We start from the raw sequence: 19,863 nt of genomic DNA, 5'->3' as shown, positions 1-19,863 counted from the left end.
AGACGACGTAAACTGGAGTTCAACGCCAGTTCCATGTTGCAGTCTGGCGTCCAGCGCCAGAAACAGGTTACAAGTTGGAGTTCAACGCCAAAACCACGTTACAACCTGGCGTTCAACTCCAGAAACAGCCCAGGCACGTGAGAAGCTTACGTCTCAGCCCCAGCACACACCAAGTGGGCCCCAGAAGTGGATTTCTGCGCCAGTTATCTTAGTTTACTCATTTTCTGTAAACCTAGGTTACTAGTTTAATATTTAAACAACTTTTAGAGACTTATTTTGTATCTCATGACATTTTTAGATCTGAAATTTGTACCTTTTTGACAGCATGAGTCTCTAAACCCCATTGTTGGGGGTGAGGAGCTCTGCAGCGTCTTGATGAATTAATGCAATTATTTCTGTTTTTCCATTCAAACATGCGTGTTCCTATCTAAGATGTTCATTCGCGCTTAACTATGGAGAAGGTGGTGATCCATGACACGCATCACCTTTCTCAATCCATGAACGTGTTCCTAACAACTACCTCCGTTCAACATTAAATTGAATGAGTATCTCGTAGATTCCTTAATCAAAATCTTCGTGGTATAAGCTAGAATTGATGGCGGTATTCATGAGAATCCGGAAAGTCTAAACCTTGTCTGTGGTATTCCGAGTAGGATTCAAGGATTGAATGACTGTGACGAGCTTCAAACTCGTGATTGCTGGGCGTGATGACAAACGCAAAAGGATCAATGGATCCTATTCCAACATGATCGAGAACCAACAGATGATTAGCCGTGCTGTGACAGAGCATTTGGACCATTTTCACTGAGAGGATGGGAAGTAGCCATTGAGAATGGTGACACCCTACATATAGTTTGCCATGGAAGGAACTTTGCACTTTTGCATGTAAGAAAGTATTATGTTGCAGGAATTCAGAGGACAAAGCATCTCCAAAACTCCAACATATTCTCCATTATTAAGTAATAATTATTTATTTTATGCCCTTTTATTTTTCGTAATTCAAATTGATAATTATAATTGATATCATGACTAAGAATTACAAGATAACCATAGCTTGCTTCAAGCCAACAATCTCCGTGGGATTCGACCCCTACTCACGTAAGGTATTACTTGGACGACCCAGTGCACTTGCTGGTCAGTAGTGTGGATTACAAAAGTGTGATTGCAATTTCGTGCACCACTCTTCTTCACCAATCACATCAATTTCTCTTCCCCATCAACTCTTCACCACTCACATCCATCCATCCTTTCCACCCAAACCCACCATAAATCGCCGAAACACAAACATCTCTCCCTCTCCTCCGTATCTTCTTCTTCTTCTATTCATTCTTCTTTTGCTCGAGGGCGAGCAACATTCTAAGTTTGGTGTGGAAAAAGCATAGTTTTTTATTTTTCCATAACCATTTATGGCACTTAAGGCTGGAGAAACCTCTAGAAAGAGGAAAGGGAAGACAAACGCTTCCACCTCCGAGTCATGGGAGATGGAGAGATTCATTTCAAGGGTCTATAGCTCAGAAGTAGAGCATTTGACTGCACATCAAAAGAGCCCACTCATGGACCTCAACAAGAGCATGAGGAATTCCCTCATCAAGAAATCCCTGAGATACCTCAGGGGATACATTTTCTTCCACACAATTATTGGGGGCAACTAAGGATAGGAGCACCAAAATCACTAGGGATCAAGCAACAGAGGCAAGAAAGAGACATAGAGAAGCTCAAGAGCACCATTGGTTCTTCAAGAGGAAGACGCCACTCTCACTAAGGTGGACTCATTCCTTAACTTCCTTGTTCTTATTTCTCTGTTTTTCGATTTATGAACTTCATGTTTATCTATGTTTGTGTCTTTACTACATGATCATTAGTATTTAGTAACTATGTTTTAAGGCAATGAATAATTCCATGAATCCTTCACCTTTCTTAAATGGAAAAATGTTTCTAATACAAAAGAACAAGAAGTACATGAGTTTCGAAATTATCCTTGAAATTAGTTTAATTATATTGATGTAGTGACAATACTTTTTGTTTTCTGAATGAATGCTTGAACAGTGCATATTTTTTATCTTGTTGTTTATAAATGTTAAAATTGTGGGCTCTTGAAAGAATGATGAACAAGATAAATGTTATTGATAATCTGAAAAATCATGAAATTGATTCTTGAAGCAAGAAAAAGCAGTGAAAAAGCAAAAGCTTGTGAAAAAAAGAGTGGCAAAAAAAAGAAAAAGAAAAAGCAAGCAAAAAAGCCAATAGCCCTTAAAACCAAAAGGCAAGGGTAAAAAGGATCCAAGGCTTTGAGCATCAATGGATAGGAGGGCCCAAGGAGATAAATCCAGGCCTAAGCGGCTAAATCAAGCTGTCCCTAACCATGTGCTTGTGGCACGCAGGTCCAAGTGAAAAGCTTGAGACTGAGTGGTTAAAGTCGTGATCCAAAGCAAAAAGAGTGTGCTTAAGAGCTCTGGACACCTCTAACTGGGGACTTTAGCAAGCTGAGTCACAATCTGAAAGGGTTCACCCAGTCATGTGTCTGTGGCATTTATGTATCCGGTGGTAATACTGGAAAACAAAGTGCTTAGGGCCACGGCCAAGACTCATAAAAGTAGCTGTGTTCAAGTATCAACATACTTAACTAGGATAATTAATAACACTATCTAAACTTTGAGTTCTTATAGACGCCAATCATTCTAAACTACAAGGGATAAAGTGAGATGCCAAAACTGTTCAGAAGCAAAAAGCTACAAGTCCCGCTCATCTAATTAGAACTAATATTCATTGATATTTTGGGATTTATAGTATATTCTCTTCTTTTATCCTATTTGATTTTCAGTTGCTTGGGAACAAGCAACAATTTAAGTTTGGTGTTGTGATGAGCGGATAATCTATACGCTTTTTTGGCATTGTTTTTAGGTAGTTTTTAGTAGGATCTAGCTACTTTTAGGGATGCTTTCATTAGTTTTTATGTAAAATTCACATTTCTGGACTTTACTATGAATTTGTGTATTTTTCTGTGATTTTAGGTATTTTTGGCTGAAATTGAGAGACCTGAGCAAAACTCTGATAAGGAGGCTTACAAAGGACTGCTGATGCTGTTGGATTCTGACCTCCTTGCACTCGAAATAGATTTTTTGGAGCTACCGAACACCAAATGGCATGCTCTCAACGGTGTTGAAAAGTAGAAATCAAGAGCTTTTCAGAAATATATAATAGTTCATACTTTATTCGAGATTAGATGACGCAAACTGGCGTTCAACGCCAGTTCCATGCTGCATTCTGGAGTAAAATACCAGAAACACGTCACAAACCAGAGTTAAACACCAAAAACACGTTACAACTTGGCGTTTAACTCCAAGAGAAGCTTCTGCACGTGTAAAGCTCAAGCTCAGCCCAAGCACACACCAAGTGGACCCCGGAAGTGGATTTTTGCATCAATTACTTATCTCTATAACCCTAGTAGCTAGTTTTTTTATAAATAGAACTTTTTACTATTGTACTAGGGTCTTTTCTGACAATATAGTCTCTTGACCATTCGGTCTTTTGATCATTCATGGGGGCTGGCCATTCGGCCTTGCCTGGTCCTTCATCACTTATGTATTTTCAACGGTGGAGTTTCTACAGACCATAGATTAAGGGTGTGGAGCTTTGCTGTACCTCGAGTTTTAATGCAATTTCTACTATTTTCTATTCAATTAAGTTTATTCCTGTTCTAAGATATTCGTTGCACTTCAACATGATGAATGTGATGATCCGTGACACTCATCATCATTCTCACCTATGAATGCGTGACTGACAATCACTTCCGTTCTACCTTAGAAAGAGCGAGGATGTCTTGGATTTCTTAATCTAAATCTTCATGGTATAAGCTAGAATTGATGGTGGCATTCATGAGAATCTGAAAAGTCTAAACCTTGTCTATGGTATTCCAAGTAGGATTCAGGGATTGAATGACTGTGACGAGCTGCAAACTCGCGATTGTTGGGCGTGATGACAAACGCAAAAGAATCAATGGATTCTATTTCGACCTGATCGAGAACCGACAGATGATTAGCCGTGCTGTGACAAGAGAATTTAGACATTTTTCACTGAGAAAATGGGATGTAGCCATTGACAACGGTGATGCCCTACTGCTGAGCGGATAATTTATACGCTTTTTAGCATTGTTTTTAGTTTGTTTTTAGTATGTTTTAGTTAGTTTTTAGTATATTTTTATTAGTTTTTAGTTAAAATTCACTTTTCTGGACTTTACTATGAGTTTGTGTGTTTTTCTGTGATTTCAGGTATTTTCTGGCTGAAATTGAGGGACCTGAGCAAAAATCTGATTCAGAGACTGAAAAGACTGCAGATGCTGTTGGATTCTGACCTCCCTGCACTCGAAGTGGATTTTATGGAGCTACAGAAGCCCAATTGGCGCGCTCTCAATGGCGTTGGAAAGTAGACATCCTGGGCTTTCCAGCAATGTATAATAGTTCATACTTTACCCGAGATTTGATGGCCCAAACCGGCGTCCCAAATCAGCTCAAAACTGCCCGACGTTAAACGCCAGAACTGGCACAAGAATGGGAGTTAAACGCCCAAACTGGCACAAAAGATGGCGTTTAACTCCAAGAGAAGTCTCTACACGAAAATGCTTCAATGCTCAGCCCAAGCACACACCAAGTGGGCCCAGAAGTGGATTTTTATGTCATTTACTCATCTCTGTAAACCCTAGGCTAATAGTTCTCTACAAATAGGACCTTTTGCTATTGTATTTTCATCTTTGGATCATTTTAGATCTTTTGATCATCTTTGGACATCTAGTTCTTAGATCAGATCTTGGTAGCTATCTTTAGTCTTATGCTATCTTAGATCATGGGGCTGGCCTCACGGCCATGCCTAGACCTTATTCTTATGTATTTTCAACGGTGAAGTTTCTACACACCATAGATTAAGGTGTGGAGCTCTGCTGTACCTCGAGTATTAATGCAATTACTATTGTTCTTCTATTCAATTCAGCTTATTCTTGTTCTAAGATATTCATTTGCACCCAAGAACATGATGAATGTGATGATTATGTGACACTCATCATCATTCTCACTTATGAACGAGTGCCTGACAACCACTTCTGTTCTACAAGCAAATAAGATTTAAATGTTTATCTCTTGGATCCCTTGATCGGAATCTTTGTGGTATAAGCTAGAATTGATGGTGGCATTCAAGAGAATCCGGAAGGTCTAAACCTTGTCTTTGGTATTCTGAGTAGGATTCAATGATTGAGTGACTGTGACGAGCTTCAAACTCCTGAAGGCTGGGCGTTAGTGACAGACGCAAAAGAATCACTGGATTCTATTCCAACCTGATTGAGAACCGACAGATGATTAGCCGTGCCGTGACAGGGTGCGTTGAACATTTTCACTGAGAGGATGGGAGGTAGCCACTGACAACGGTGAAACCCTACATACAGCTTGCCATGGAAAGGAGTAAGAAGGATTTGATGAAGATAGTAGGAAAGCAGAGAGACGGAAGGGACAAAGCATCTCTATACGCTTATCTGAAATTCTTACCAATGAATTACATAAGTATCTCTATCTTTATCTTTATGTTTTATTCATCATCCATAACCATTTGAGTCTGCCTGACTGAGATTTACAAGATGACCATAGCTTGCTTCATACCAACAATCTCCGTGGGATCGACCCTTACTCGCGTAAGGTTTATTACTTGGACGACCCAGTGCACTTGCTGGTTAATTGTGCGAAGTTGTGATAAAGAGTTGAGATTACAATTGTGCGTACCATGTTGATGGCGCCATTGATGATCACAATTTCGTGCACCAAGTTTTTGGCGCCGTTGTCGGGGATTGTTGAGTTTGGACAACTGACGGTTCATCTTGTTGCTTAGATTTGGTACTTTTCTTCAGAGTTCTTAAGAATGGATTCTAGTGTTTCAAGGTGATGTTCTTATCATCACCAAAGCTGATTGATCTTCATCAATTTAGCTCTTGAATGTAATGTCCTGCTGAAGCTTGGCTAGCCATGTCTAATTCCTTTAGACTGAAGCTTTAGACTAACATTGCATGATTCCTGGAATTCTCATTAAGAATTTTGATATCTTTATTTTCTTTTCCACTTAATTTTCGAAAAAAAAAACAAAAACAAAAAAATTACAAAATCATAAAAACCAAATATATGTTATGTTTCTTATTGAGACACTAGTCTCATTTTAAGTTTGTTGTCAATTGCATGTTTCTGTTCTTCTTGCATTCATTCATGTGTCTTAAGTGATCTTCAAGATGTTCTTGATGATTTCATTGCTCTGATCTTTAAATTCTCTTGACTTGAGTGTTTTGTGTGCATTCTCATTTTGTTAGTGTCAGTAGTATACAAACTGCTAAGTTTGGTGTCTTGCATGCATCGTTATTTGATCTTAGTTGCATTTTGATTATTCCTCATTATTAAAAATCCAAAAAAAAAAATTTTAATTTGTGTCTTTTCAAGTCAATAATATAGAGAATTGAAGATTCAGAACATACTACAGAGGAATTACACAGAAAAAGCTGGGCGTTAAAAACGCCCAGTGAAGAAGGAAAACTGGCATTTAAACGCCAGCCAGGGCGCCTGGCTGGGCGTTTAACGCCCAAAAGGGTAGTGCTTTGGGCGTTAAACGCCAGAATGTGCACCATTCTGGGCGTTTAACGCCAGGATGGCACAAGAGGGAAGATTCTGTTTTCAATTCAATTTTTTTTCAAGTTTTCAACATTTTTCAAAATCAAATCTTTTTTAAATCAAATCTTTTCAATCAAATCTTTTTCAAAATCAATTTCTTCCCATTTTCAAAAATACTTGCTATCAACTAATGATTTGATTCAACATTTCAAGTATATTGCCTTTTCTGTTGAGAAAGGTTTAATGTTTGAATCATATCTTTTCTTGTTAGCCAAGTCATTAATTTTCAAAATCAAATCTTTTTTAAATTGTTTTTCAAATCATATCTTCTCAATCATGTCTTTTTAAAACTATATCTTTTTCAATCATATCTTCTTAAATCACATCTTTTTCAAAATAGTTTTCAATCATATCTTTTTAATTTCTTATTTCAAAATCTTTTTTAAAAAAACACTTGATTTCTTTTCCACTCTTGGTTTTCGAAAATCAGTTAGTGTTTTTCAAAATGTTTTTAAAAATCTTTTACTTAATTTTCGAAAATCTCTTCCCCTCTTCTCACATCCTTCTATTTATGGACTAACACTCCTCCTTGATGCACAATTCGAACTCCATCTTTCCTTGATAAGTTCGAATTTTCTACCTCTTCCTTCTATTTTTCTTTTCCTCTGACACCTCAAGGAATCTCTATACTGTGACATAGAGGATTCCATATTTTCTTGTTCTTTTCTCTTTCATATGAGTAGGAGCAAAGACAAAAGCATTCTTGTTGAGGCTGACCCTGAACCTGAAAGGACCTTGAAGCGAAAGCTAAGAGAAGCTAAAGCACAATTCTCTGTAGAGGACCTAACAGAAATCTTCAAAGAAGAAGACATGGCAGCCGAAAACAACAACAATGCCAACAATGCAAGGAAGGTGCTGGGTGACTTTACTGCACCTACTCCCGACTTCTATGGGAGAAGCATCTCTATCCCTACCATTGGAGCAAACAACTTTGAGCTTAAGTCTCAATTAGTTTCTCTAATGCAACAGAATTGCAAGTTTCATAGACTTCCATTGGAAGATCCTCATTAGTTTCTAGCTGAGTTCTTGCAAATCTGTGACACTGTCAAAACCAATGGGGTTGACCCTGAGGTCTACAGACGTATGCTATTCCCTTTTGTTGTAAGAGACAGAGCTAGGATATGGTTGGACTCACAACCCAAAGAAAGCCTGAACTCTTGGGAAAAGCTAGTCAATGCCTTTTTGGCAAAGTTCTTTCCACCTCAAAAATTGAGTAAGCTTAGAGTGGAAGTCCAAACCTTCAGACAAAAGGAAGGCGAATCCCTCTATGAAGCTTGGGAAAGATACAAACAATTGATCAGAAAGTGTCCTTCTGATATGCTTTCTGAATGGAGCATCATAGGTATCTTCTATGATGATCTGTCTGAACTGTCCATGTTGTCATTGGATAGTTCTACTGGAGGCTCTCTTCATCTGAAGAAGACGCCTGCAGAAGCTCAAGAACTGATTGAAATGGTTGCAAATAACCAATTCATGTACACTTCTAAAAGGAATCCTGTGAACAATGGGACGAATTAGAAGAAATGAGTTCTTGAGATTGATACTCTGAATGCCATATTGGCTCAGAACAAAATATTGACTCAGCAAGTCAATATCATTTCTCAAAGTCTGTCTGGAATGCAAGCTGCACCAGACAGTACTAAGGACGCTTCATCTGAAGAAGAAGCTTATGATCCTGAGAACCCTTCAATGGAAGAGGTGAACTACATGGGAGAACCCTATGGAAACACCTATAATCCTTCATGGAGAAATCATCCAAATCTCTCATGGAAGGATCAACAGAGACCTCAACAAGGTTTCAACAACAATAATGGTAGAAGAAACAGGTTTAGCAATGGCAAGCCTTTTCCATCATCTTCTCAGCAACAGACAGAGAATTCTAAGCAGAACCACTCTAACTTAGCAACCATGGTCTCTGATCTAATCAAAACCACTCAAAGTTTCATGACTGAAACAAGGTCCTCCATTAGAAACTTGGAGGCACAAGTGGGTCAGCTGAGTAAGAAAATTACTGAACTCCCTCCTAGCACTCTTCCAAGCAATACAGAAGAGAATCCAAAAGGAGAATGCAAGGCCGTTGACATGACCTACATGTCCAAATTTGGAGAGAAGGAAGAGGCATTGAGCGCCACTGAGGAAGGCCTCAATGGACGTTCACTGGCCTCCAATGAGTTCCCCAATGAGGAACCATGGGAATCTGAGGCTCACACTGAGACCATAGAGATTCCAATGGATTTACTTCTGCCATTCATGAGCTCTGATGAGTATTCTTCCTCTGAAGAGGATGAGTATGTCACTGAAGAGCAAGTTGCTAAATACCTTGGAGCAATCATGAAGCTAAATGACAAGTTATTTAGTAATGAGACTTGGGAGGATGAACCCCCTTTGCTTACCAAAGAACTGGATGACTTGTCTAGGCAGAGATTACCTCAAAAGAGACAAGATCCTGGGAAGTTCTCAATACCTTGCGCCATAGGCACCATGACCTTCAAGAAGGCCTTGTGTGACCTAGGGTCAAGCATAAACCTCATGTCTCTCTCTGTAATGGAGAAGCTAGGGATCTTTGAGGTACAAGCTGCAAGAATCTCACTAGAGATGGCAGACAATTCAAGAAAACAAGCTTATGGGCTTGTAGAGGATGCTCTGGTAAAGATTGAAGACCATTACATCCCTGCTGATTTCATAGTCCTAGAGACTGGGAAGTGCATGGATGAATCCATCATCCTTGGCAGACCCTTCCTAGCCACAGCAAAGGCTGTGATTGATGTGGACAGAGGAGAATTGATCATTCAAGTGAATGAAGAATCCTTTGTGTTTAAGGCTCAAGGATATCCCTCTGTCACCATGGAGAGGAAGCATGAAGAGCTTCTCTCAAAACAGAGTCAAACAGAGCCCCCGCAGTCAAACTCTAATTCTGGTGTTGGGAGGCCACAACCAAATTCTAAGTTTGGTGTTGAACCCCCACATTCAAACTCTAAGTTTGGTGTTGGGAGGTTCCAACATTGCTCTGAGCATCTGTGAGGCTCCATGAGAGCCCACTGTCAAGCTACTGACATTAAAGAAGCGCTTGTTGGGAGGCAACCCAATATTATATTTATCTATTTTTCCTTTGTTATTTTATGTTTTCTGTAGGTTGATGATCATGAGAAGTCACAAAAACAGTTGAAAAAGCAAAAACAGAATGAAAAATAGAAAGAAAAATAGCACACCCTGGAGGAAGACCTTGCTGGCGTTTAAACGCCAGTAAGGGTAGCAAATGGGCGTTTAACGCCCAGTCTGGCACCATTCTGAGCGTTTAACGCCAGAAAGGGGCACCAGACTGGCGTTAAACGCCAGGAAAGGGCAAGAAGTTGGCGTTAAACGCCAGAAATGGGCACCAGCCCGGTGTTTAACGCCAGAATTGGCACAGATAGCATTTTTGCTCGCCACTTGGTGCAGGGATGACTTTTCCTTGACACCTCAAGATCTGTGGACCACACAGGATCCCCACCTACCCCACCACCCTCTCTCTTCTTCTTCACCTATTCACCAATCACCTCAACACCTCTTCCCCAAAAACCCATCACCTATCAAATCCCATCTTTCTCTTCACCACTCACATCCATCCTTCATAAAACCTCACATACCTCACCATTCAAATTCAAACCACTTTCCCTCCCAAACCCACCCTCCCATAACCGAGCCCTACCCCTCTCTCCACCCCTATATTAACCCATCTTCACTCCTTCATTTTCACACAACCTAAACACTACTTCTCCCCCTTTGGCCGAACCACAAAGCCATCTCCATCTCCTCTATTTCTTCTTCTTCTACTCTCTTCTTTCTTCTTTTTCTCGAGGACGAGCAAATCTTTTAAGTTAGGTGTGGTAAAAGCATTGCTTTTTATTTTTCCATAACCATTTATGGCATCCAAGGCCGGAGAAACCTCTAGAAAGATGAAAGGGAAGGCAAAAGCTTTCACCTCTGAGTCATGGGATATGGAGAGATTCATCTCAAGGGTGCATTAAGACCACTTCTATGAAGTTGTGACCTTGAAGAAGGTGATCCCCGAGGTCCCTTTCAAACTCAAAAAGAGTGAATATCTGGAGATCCAACATGAGATTCGAAGAAGAGGTTGGGAAGTTCTTACCAACCCTATTCAACAAGTCGGAATCTTAATGGTTCAAGAGTTCTATGCCAATGCATGGATCACCAAGAACCATGATCAAAGTGTGAACCCGGACCCAAAGAATTGGCTTACAATGGTTCGGGGGAAATACTTAGATTTTAGTCCGGAAAATGTAAGGTTGGCATTCAACTTGCCCATGATGCAAGGAGATGAACACCCTTACACTAGAAGGGTCAACTTTGATCAAAGGTTGGACCAAGTCCTCATAGACATTTGTGAAGAGGGTGCTCAATGGAAGAGAGATTCAAGAGGGTAGCCGGTTCAACTAAGAAGGCATAACCTCAAGCCCGTGGCTAAGGGATGGTTGGAGTTTATCCAACGCTCAATCATTCCCACTAGCAACCGGTCCGAAGTTACTATAGACCGGGCCATCATGATTCATAGCATCATGATTGGAGAAGAAGTAGAAGTTCATGAGGTTATAGCCCAAGAACTTTATAAGGTGGCGGACAAGTCCTCTACCTTGGCAAGGTTAGCGTTTCCTCATCTCATTTGTCACCTCTGTTATTCAGTTGGAATTGACATAGAGGGAGACATCCCCATTGATGAGGACAAGCCCATCACTAAGAAAAGGTTGGAGCAAACAAGAGATCCCACTCATCATGAAATCCCTGAGATGCCTCAAGGGATGCACCTTCCTCCACAAAACTATTGGGAGAAAATCAACACCTCCCTAGGAGAATTAAGTTCCAACATGGGACAACTAAGGGTGGAGCACCAAGAACATTCCATCCTCCTCCATGAAATTAGAGAAGATCAAAGAATCATGAGAGAGGAGCAACAAAGACAAGGAAGAGACATTGAGGAGCTCAAGCACTCCATAAGATCTTCAAGAGGAAGAACAAGCCACCATCACTAAGGTGGACCCGTTCTTTAATTTCATTGTTCTCTATTTTCTTGTTTTTCGAATTTTCATGCTTATGTTTATCTATATTTGTGTCTCATGATCATTAGTGTCTTAGTGTCTATGCCTTAAAGTTATGAATGTCCTAGGAATCCATCACCTTTCTTGAATAAAAAATGTTCTTAATTGAAAAAGAGAAGAATTGCATGAATTTTAAATTTTATAACAGATTAATTATTTTGATGTGGTGGCAATACTTTTGTTTTCTGAATGTATGCTTAAACAGTGCATATGCCTTTTGAATTTGTTGTTCATGAATGGTAGGCTCTTGAAAGAATGATGAAAAAAGAGACATGTTACTGAGGATCTGAAAAATCATAAAAATGATTCTTGAAGCAAGAAAAAGCAGTGAATACAAAAAAAAAGAAGCGAAAAAAAGGAGAAAGAGAAAAAGAAAGAAAAAAAAGAAATAAAAGTGTGATCCAAGGCAAAAAGAGTGTGCTTAAGAACCCTGGACACCTCTAATTGGGGACTCTAGCAAAGCTGAGTCACAATCTGAAAAGGTTCACCCAATTATGTGTCTGTGGCATGTATGTATCCGGTGGTAATACTGGAAGACAGAGTGCTTTGGGCCACGGCCAAGACTCATAAAGTAGCTGTGTTCAAGAATCATCATACTTAACTAGGAGAATCAATAACACTATCTGGATTCTGAGTTCCTATAGAAGCCAATCATTCTGAATTTCAAAGGATAGAGTGAGATGCCAAAACTATTTAGAGGCAAAAAGCTAAAAGCCCCGCTCATCTTATTAATACTGATCTTCATAGATGTTTTTGGAATTCATTGCATATTCTCTTCTCTTTATCTTATTTGATTTCCAGTTTCTTGGGGACAAGCAACAATTTAACTTTGGTGTTGTGATGAGTGGATAATTTATACGCTTTTTGGCATTGTTTTTAGTATGTTTTTAGTATGTTTTAGTTAGTTTTTAGTATATTTTTATTAGTTTTTAGTTAAAATTCACTTTTCTGGACTTTACTATGAGTTTGTGTGTTTTTCTGTGATTTCAAGTATTTTCTGGCTGAAATTGAGGGACCTGAGCAAAAATCTGATTCAGAGACTGAAAAGGACTGCAGATGGTGTTGGATTCAGACCTCCCTGCACTCGAAGTGGATTTTCTGGAGCTACAGAAGCCCAATTGGTGCACTCTCAACGGCGTTGGAAAGTAGACATCCTGGGCTTTCCAGCAATATTTAATAGTCCATACTTTGTCCGAGATTTGATGGCCCAAACTGGCTATCCATATCAGCTCAAAACTGCCCGGCGTTAAACGCCGGAACTGGCACAAGAATGGGAGTTAAACGCCCAAACTGGCACAAAAGCTGGCGTTTGACTCCAAGAGAAGTCTCTACACGAAAATGCTTCAATGCTCAGCCCAAGCACACACCAAGTGGGCCCGGAAGTGGATTTTTATGTTATTTACTCATCTATGTAAACCCTAGGCTACTAGTTCTCTACAAATAGGACCTTTTGCTATTGTATTTTCATCTTTGGATCATTTTAGATCTTTTGATCATCTTTGGACATCTAGTTCTTAGATCAGATCTTGGTAGCTATCTTTAGTCTTATGCTATCTTAGATCATGGGGCTGGCCTCACGGCCATGCCTAGACCTTATTCTTATGTATTTTCAACGGTGAAGTTTCTACACACCATAGATTAAGGTGTGGAGCTCTGCTGTACCTCGAGTATTAATGCAATTACTATTGTTCTTCTATTCAATTCAGCTTATTCTTGTTCTAAGATATTCATTTACACCCAAGAACATGATGAATGTGATGATTATGTGACACTCATCATCATTCTCACTTATGAACGAGTGCCTGACAACCACTTCTGTTCTATAAGAAAATAAGGCTTGAATGTTTATCTCTTGGATCCCTTGATTGGAATCTTCGTGGTATAAGCTAGAATTGATGGCGGCATTCAAGAGAATCCGGAAGGTCTAAACCTTGTCTGTGGTAGTCTGAGTAGGATACAATGATTGAATGACTGTGACGAGCTTCAAATTCCTGAAGGCTGGGCGTTAGTGATAGACGCAAAAGAATCACTGGATTCTATTCCAACCTGATTGAGAACTGACAGATGATTAGCCGTGTCGTGACAGGGTGCGTTGAACATTTTCACTGAGAGGATGGGAGGTAGCCACTGACAACGGTGAAACCCTACATACAGCTTGCCATGGAAAGGAGTAAAAATGATTGAAAGTAAGAAAGCAGTATGTTGCAGAGATTCAACAGGGACAAAGCATCTCCATACACTTTTCTGAAATTCTCACCAATGATTTACATAAGTATTTCTATCTTTATTTTCTGTTTATTTATTATTATTATTCGAAAACTCCATAACCATTTATTATTCGCCTAACTGAGATTTACAAGATTACCATAGCTTGTTTCATACCAACAATCTCCGTGGGATCGACCCTTACTCACGTAAGGTTTATTACTTGGAGGACCTAGTGCACTTGCTGGTTAGTTGTGTGAAGTTGTGAAGAAAGTGCTGAGTTATAAACGCGCATACCAAGTTGATCGCCATTGTTAGAGATCATAATTTTGTGCACCAAATTTTTGGCACCGTTGTCGGGGATTGTTCGAGTTTGGACAACTGATGGTTCATCTTGTTGCTCAAATTAGGTAATTTTCTTTTTGTTTTATTTTCAAAAATTTTTCAAAAATCTTTCAAAAAATTTTTACTTCTGTTTTCGAAAAATTATTCTAAATTTTTAAGAATGAGTTCTAGTGTTTCGTGAAGCATGTTGAAGCTTGGCTGGCTGAAAAGCCATGTCTAACTCAATTGGATTGAGGCTTCCCCTTATCAGTATATGAAGTTGGATGAAGTATCAGCTGTTGTATGTCTGATTTATATGCTAAAGCTTGGCTGGCCATTGGCCATGTCTAGTGTTTTGGACAGAAGCTTTCACAAAAAGCTTGGCTGGCTATTAAGCCATGTCTAATTCCTGGACCGGAGCTTTAGACTAACATTGCAAAGATTCCTGGAATTCTTTTTAAAAATTTTGAATTTCTTATCTTCTTTTTCCTATGTGTTTTCGAAAAAAATAAAAAATAAAAATACAAAAAAATCAATAAAATCATAAAAACCAAAGATATTTTGTGTTTCTTGTTTGAGTCTTGTGTCATGTTTTAAGTTTGGTGTCAATTGCATGTTTCTCTTTTTCTTGCAATTTTCGAAAATTCATGCATGGTGTTCTTCATGATCTTCAAGTTGTTCTTGGTAAGTCTTCTTGTTTGATCTTGATATTTTCTTGTTTTGTGTTTTTTGTTGTTTTTCATATGCATTTTTGCATTCATAGTGTCTAAGCATTAAAAATTTCTAAGTTTGGTGTCTTGCATGTTTTTCTTTTCTTGAAAATTTTCAAAAATAAGTCCTTGATGTTCATCATGATCTTCAATGTGTTCTTGGTGTTCATCTTGACATTCTAAGTGTTCTTGCATGCATCATGTGTTTTGGTCCAAAATTTTCATGTTTTGGGTCATATTTGTGTTTTTCTCTCTCATCATTAAAAATTCAAAAATCAAAAAAATATCTTCTCCTTTTTTCTCTCATAAATTTCAAAAATTTGAGTTGACTTAGTCAAAAATTTTTAAAACTTAGCTATTTATTATAAGTCAAGTCAAATTTTCAATTTTAAAAATCTTATCTTTTCAAATCTTTTTCAAAAATTACATCTTTTTAATTTTTTTATTATTTTCAAAAATTTTTAAAATTTATTTTCAAAATCTTTTTCTTATCTTTATTTCAAAATTTTGAAAACTTTACTAACAATTAATGTGATTGATTCAAAAGTTTGAAGTTTGTTACTTTCTTGTTAAGAAAGGTTCAATCTTTAAATTCTAGAATCATATCTTTTAGTTTCTTGTTAGTCAAGTAATCAATTTTAATTTTAAAAATTAAATCTTTTTCAAAATATCTTTTTCAATCATATCTTTGTAAAATATTTTTTTCAAATAATATCTTTTTCAAAAATTTGATTTCAAAATATCTTTTCTAACTTCTTATCTTTTCAAAATTGATTTTCAAATCTTTTTCAACTAACTAATTGACTTTTTTGTTTGTTTCTTATCTTTTTCAAAATCACCTAACTACTTTCCTCTCTCTAATTTTCGAAAATATCTCCCTCTTTTTCAAAATTCTTTTAATTAATAATTGTTTCAAATTTTAATTTTAATTATTTTTCCTCTCTTAATTTTTGAAAATCACTAACCCTTTTTCAAAATTAATTTTCGAAATTATCTCCCTCTCATCTTCTTCTATCTATTTATTTATCTACTAACACTTCTCTTCATATCAGGAATTCGAACCTATCCTCCCCCTTGTGTTTGTTTTCTTAACTCTTTTCCTTCTTCTATTCTTTTATTCTTCTACTAACATAAAGGAATCTCTATACTGTGACATAGAGGATTCCTCTTCCTTTTCTGTTCTCTTCTCTTTCATATGAGCAGAAACCAGGAAAAAGCATTCTTGTTGAAGTTGATCCTGAACCTGAAAGGACTCTGAAGAGGAAACTAAGAGAAGCTAAATTACAACAAGGCAGAGACAACCTTACTGAAATTTTCGAACAAGAAAAGGATATGGCAGTTGAACCCAACAACAATAATGCAAGGAGGATGCTTGGTGTTTATACTACACCTACTTCCAAGTTTGATGGAAGAAGCATCTCAATCCCTGGCATTGGAGCAAACAATTTTGAGCTGAAACCTCAACTAGTTGCTCTAATACAACAGAACTGCAAGTTTCATGGACTTCCCTCAGAAGATCCCTATCAATTTTTAACTGAGTTCTTGCAGATCTGTGAGACTGTTAAGACTAATGGAGTGGATCCTGAAGTCTACAGGCTCATGCTTTTCCCTTTTGCTGTAAGAGACAAAGCTAGAACATGGTTAGACTCATAACCTAAAGATAGCCTGGACTCTTGGGATAAGCTGGTTATGGCCTTCTTGGCTAAGTTCTTTCCTCCTCAAAAGTTGAGCAAGCTTGGAGTGGATGTTCAGACCTTCAAACAAAAAGATGGTGAATCCCTCTATGAAGCTTGGGAAAGATACAAGCAGATGACCAAAAGGTGTCCTTCTGACATGCTTTCAGAGTGGACCATTCTGGATATATTCTATTATGGTCTATCTGAATTCTCTAAGATGACATTGGACCATTCTGTAGGTGGATCCATTCAACTAAAGAAAACGCCTACAGAAGCTCAAGAACTTATTGACATGGTTGCAAATAATCAATTCATGTACACTTCTGAGAGGAATTTTGTGAATAATGGGACGCCTCAGAGGAAGGGAGTTCTTGAGATTGATGCTCTGAATGCCATATTGGCTCAGAATAAAATGTTGACTCAGCAAGTCAACATGATTTCTCAAAGTCTGAATGGATGGCAAAATGCATCCAACAGTACTAAAGAGGCATCTTCTGAAGAAGAAGCTTATGATCCTGAGAACCCTGCAATAGCAGAGGTAAATTACATGGGTGAACCTTATGGAAGCACCTATAATTCATCATGGAGAAGTCATCCAAATTTCTCATGGAAGGATCAACAAAAGCCTCAACAAGGCTTTAGTAATGGTGGAAGAAATAGGCTCGGCAATGGCAAGCCTTTTCCATCATCTTCTCAGCAACAGACAAAGAATTCTGAGCAGAGCACCTCTAGCTTGGCAAATATAGTCTCTGATCTGTCTTAGGCCACTTTAAATTTCATGAGTGAAACAAGGTCCTCCATTAGAAATTTGGAGGCACAAGTGGGCCAGCTGAGTAAGAAAATCACTGAAACAACTCCTAGTACTCTCCCAAGCAATACTGAAGAGAATCCAAAAAGAGAGTGTAAGGCCATTGACATAATCAAAATGGCCGAACCTAGAGAGGGAGGGGAGGACGTGAATCCCAATGAGGAAGACCTCATGGGATGTCTCCCAGATAAGAAGAAGTTCCCTATTGAGGACCTAAAGGAATTTGAGGCTCATATGGAGACCATAGAGATTCCATTAAACCTCATTCTACCATTCATGAGCTCTGAAAACTATTCTTCCTCTGAAGAGGATGAAGATGTAACTGGAGAGCAAGTTGCTCAATATCTAGGAGCCATCGTGAAGCTGAATGCCAAGTTGTGTGGTAATGAGACTTGGGAAGGTGAACCTCCCTTGCTCATTAATGAAGTAGACACATGGGTTCAGCAAACTTTACCTCAGAAGAAACAAGATCCTGGTAAATTCTTAATACCCTGTACCATGGGCACCATGACCTTTGAGAAGGCTCTATGTGACCTGGGGTCAGGCATAAATTTTATGCCATTCTCTGTAATGGAGAAACTGGGAATCTTTGAGGTACAGGCTGCCACATTCTCATTATAAATGGCAGACACGTCAGTAAGACAAGCTTATGGATGGGTAGAGGACGTGTTAGTAAAGGTTAAAGGCCTTTATATCCCTGCTGATTTCATAATCTTAGACACTAGGAAGGAGGACGATGAATGCATCATCCTTGGAAGACCCTTCCTAGCCACCGCAAGAGCTGTAATTGATGTTGACAAAGGAGAGCTAGTCCTTCAATTGAATGGGGACTACCTTGTGTTTAAAGCTCAAGAATATTCCTCTGCAACCATGGAGAGGAAGCATGAAAAGCTTCTCTCAATACAGAGTCAAACAAAGCCCCCAAAATCAAACTCTAAGTTTGGTATTGGGAGGCTACAACCAAACTCTAAGTTTGGTATTGAACCCCTACATTCAAACTCTAAGTTTGGTGTTGGGAGTCCACAATATTGACCTGATCACCTGTGAAGCTCCATGAGAGCTCACTGTCAAGCTATTGACATTAAAGAAGTGCTTATTGGGAGGCAACCCAATTTTTATTTATCTAATTTTATTTTTATTTTATTTTTTCTTTCTTTTATGTTTTATTAGGTTCATGATCATGTGGAGTCACAAAACAAATACTAAAATGAAAACAAAATCAAAAACAGCAGAAGAAACAGCACACCCTAGAGAAAGAGCTTATTGGTGTTTGAAGGCCAATAAGGAGCATCTGGCTGGCGTTCAACGCCAGAACAGAGCATGAATCTGGCGTTGAACACCAGAAACAAGCAACAATCTGGCGTTTAAATGCTAGGATTACACCCTGAGGAGAGCTAGCGTTAAACGCTAGAAACAAGCATGGAACTGGTGTTCAACGCCAGAAATATGCTGCAGACTGGCGTTGAACGCCCAAAACAAGCATAGAACTGGCGTTTAACGCCAGAAACAAGCATCAATCTGGAGTTAAATGCCAGGATTGCATGCAGAGGGCATTTTACACGCCTAATTGGTGCAGGGATGATAAACTCTTCACCTACCTCAAGATTTGTGGACCCCATAGGATCCCCACTACCTCAACTCACCTTCTCTCTTCTTCACCAATCACCTCAATCTCTCTTCCCCATCAACTCTTCACCACTCACATCCATCCATCCTTTCCACCCAAACCCACCATAAATCACCGAAACACAAACATCTCTCCCTCTCCTCCATATCTTCTTCTTCTTCTTCTATTCTTTCTTCTTTTGCTCGAGGGTGAGCAACATTCTAAGTTTGGTGTGGTAAAAGCATAGTTTTGTTTTTTTATAACCATTTATGGCACCTAAGGCTGGAGAAACCTCTAGAAAGAGGAAAGAGAAGACAAACGCTTCCACCTCCGACTCATGGGAGATGGAGAGATTCATCTCAAGGGTCCATAGCTCAGAGGTAGAGCATTTGACTGCACATCAAGAGAGCCCACTCATGGACCTCAACAAGAGCATGAGGAATTCCCTCATCAAGAAATCCCTGAGATACCTCAGGGGATATATTTTCCTCTACACAATTATTGGGAGCAACTAAGGATAGGAGCACCAAAATCACTAGGGATCAAGCAACAGAGGCAAGGAAGAGACATAGAGAAGCTCAAGAGCACCATTGGTTCTTCAAGAGGAAGACGCCAATCTCACTAAGGTAGACTCATTCCTTAACTTCCTTGTTCTTATTTCTCTATTTTTCGATTTATGAACTTCATGTTTATCTATGTTTGTGTCTTTACTACATGATCATTAGTATTTAGTAACTATGTCTTAAGGC

At 38.8% G+C, this 19,863-nt stretch overlaps 2 non-coding genes across 2 annotated transcripts; both read right to left on the bottom strand.

Annotated features, from left to right (window-relative positions):
• Window positions 1-7,907: 7,907 nt before the first annotated feature.
• On the bottom strand, window positions 7,908-8,015 carry LOC112712617 (small nucleolar RNA R71). The gene has a single exon (XR_003157844.1). It is a non-coding gene; the product is annotated as a small nucleolar RNA R71 (small nucleolar RNA).
• Window positions 8,016-16,755: 8,740 nt separating this feature from the next.
• Window positions 16,756-16,863, bottom strand: LOC112716598 (small nucleolar RNA R71). Its single transcript, XR_003160414.1, has one exon. It is a non-coding gene; the product is annotated as a small nucleolar RNA R71 (small nucleolar RNA).
• Between the last annotated feature and the right edge of the window lie 3,000 nt (window positions 16,864-19,863).

The sequence above is a fragment of the Arachis hypogaea genome, chromosome 1 (genome assembly GCF_003086295.3).
Source record: "Arachis hypogaea cultivar Tifrunner chromosome 1, arahy.Tifrunner.gnm2.J5K5, whole genome shotgun sequence".
In the NCBI taxonomy this organism is placed as follows: Eukaryota; Viridiplantae; Streptophyta; class Magnoliopsida; order Fabales; family Fabaceae; genus Arachis; species Arachis hypogaea.
The sequence above is the reverse complement of the archived record's forward strand: the minus strand, read 5'-3'. Positions and strand labels throughout refer to the sequence as shown.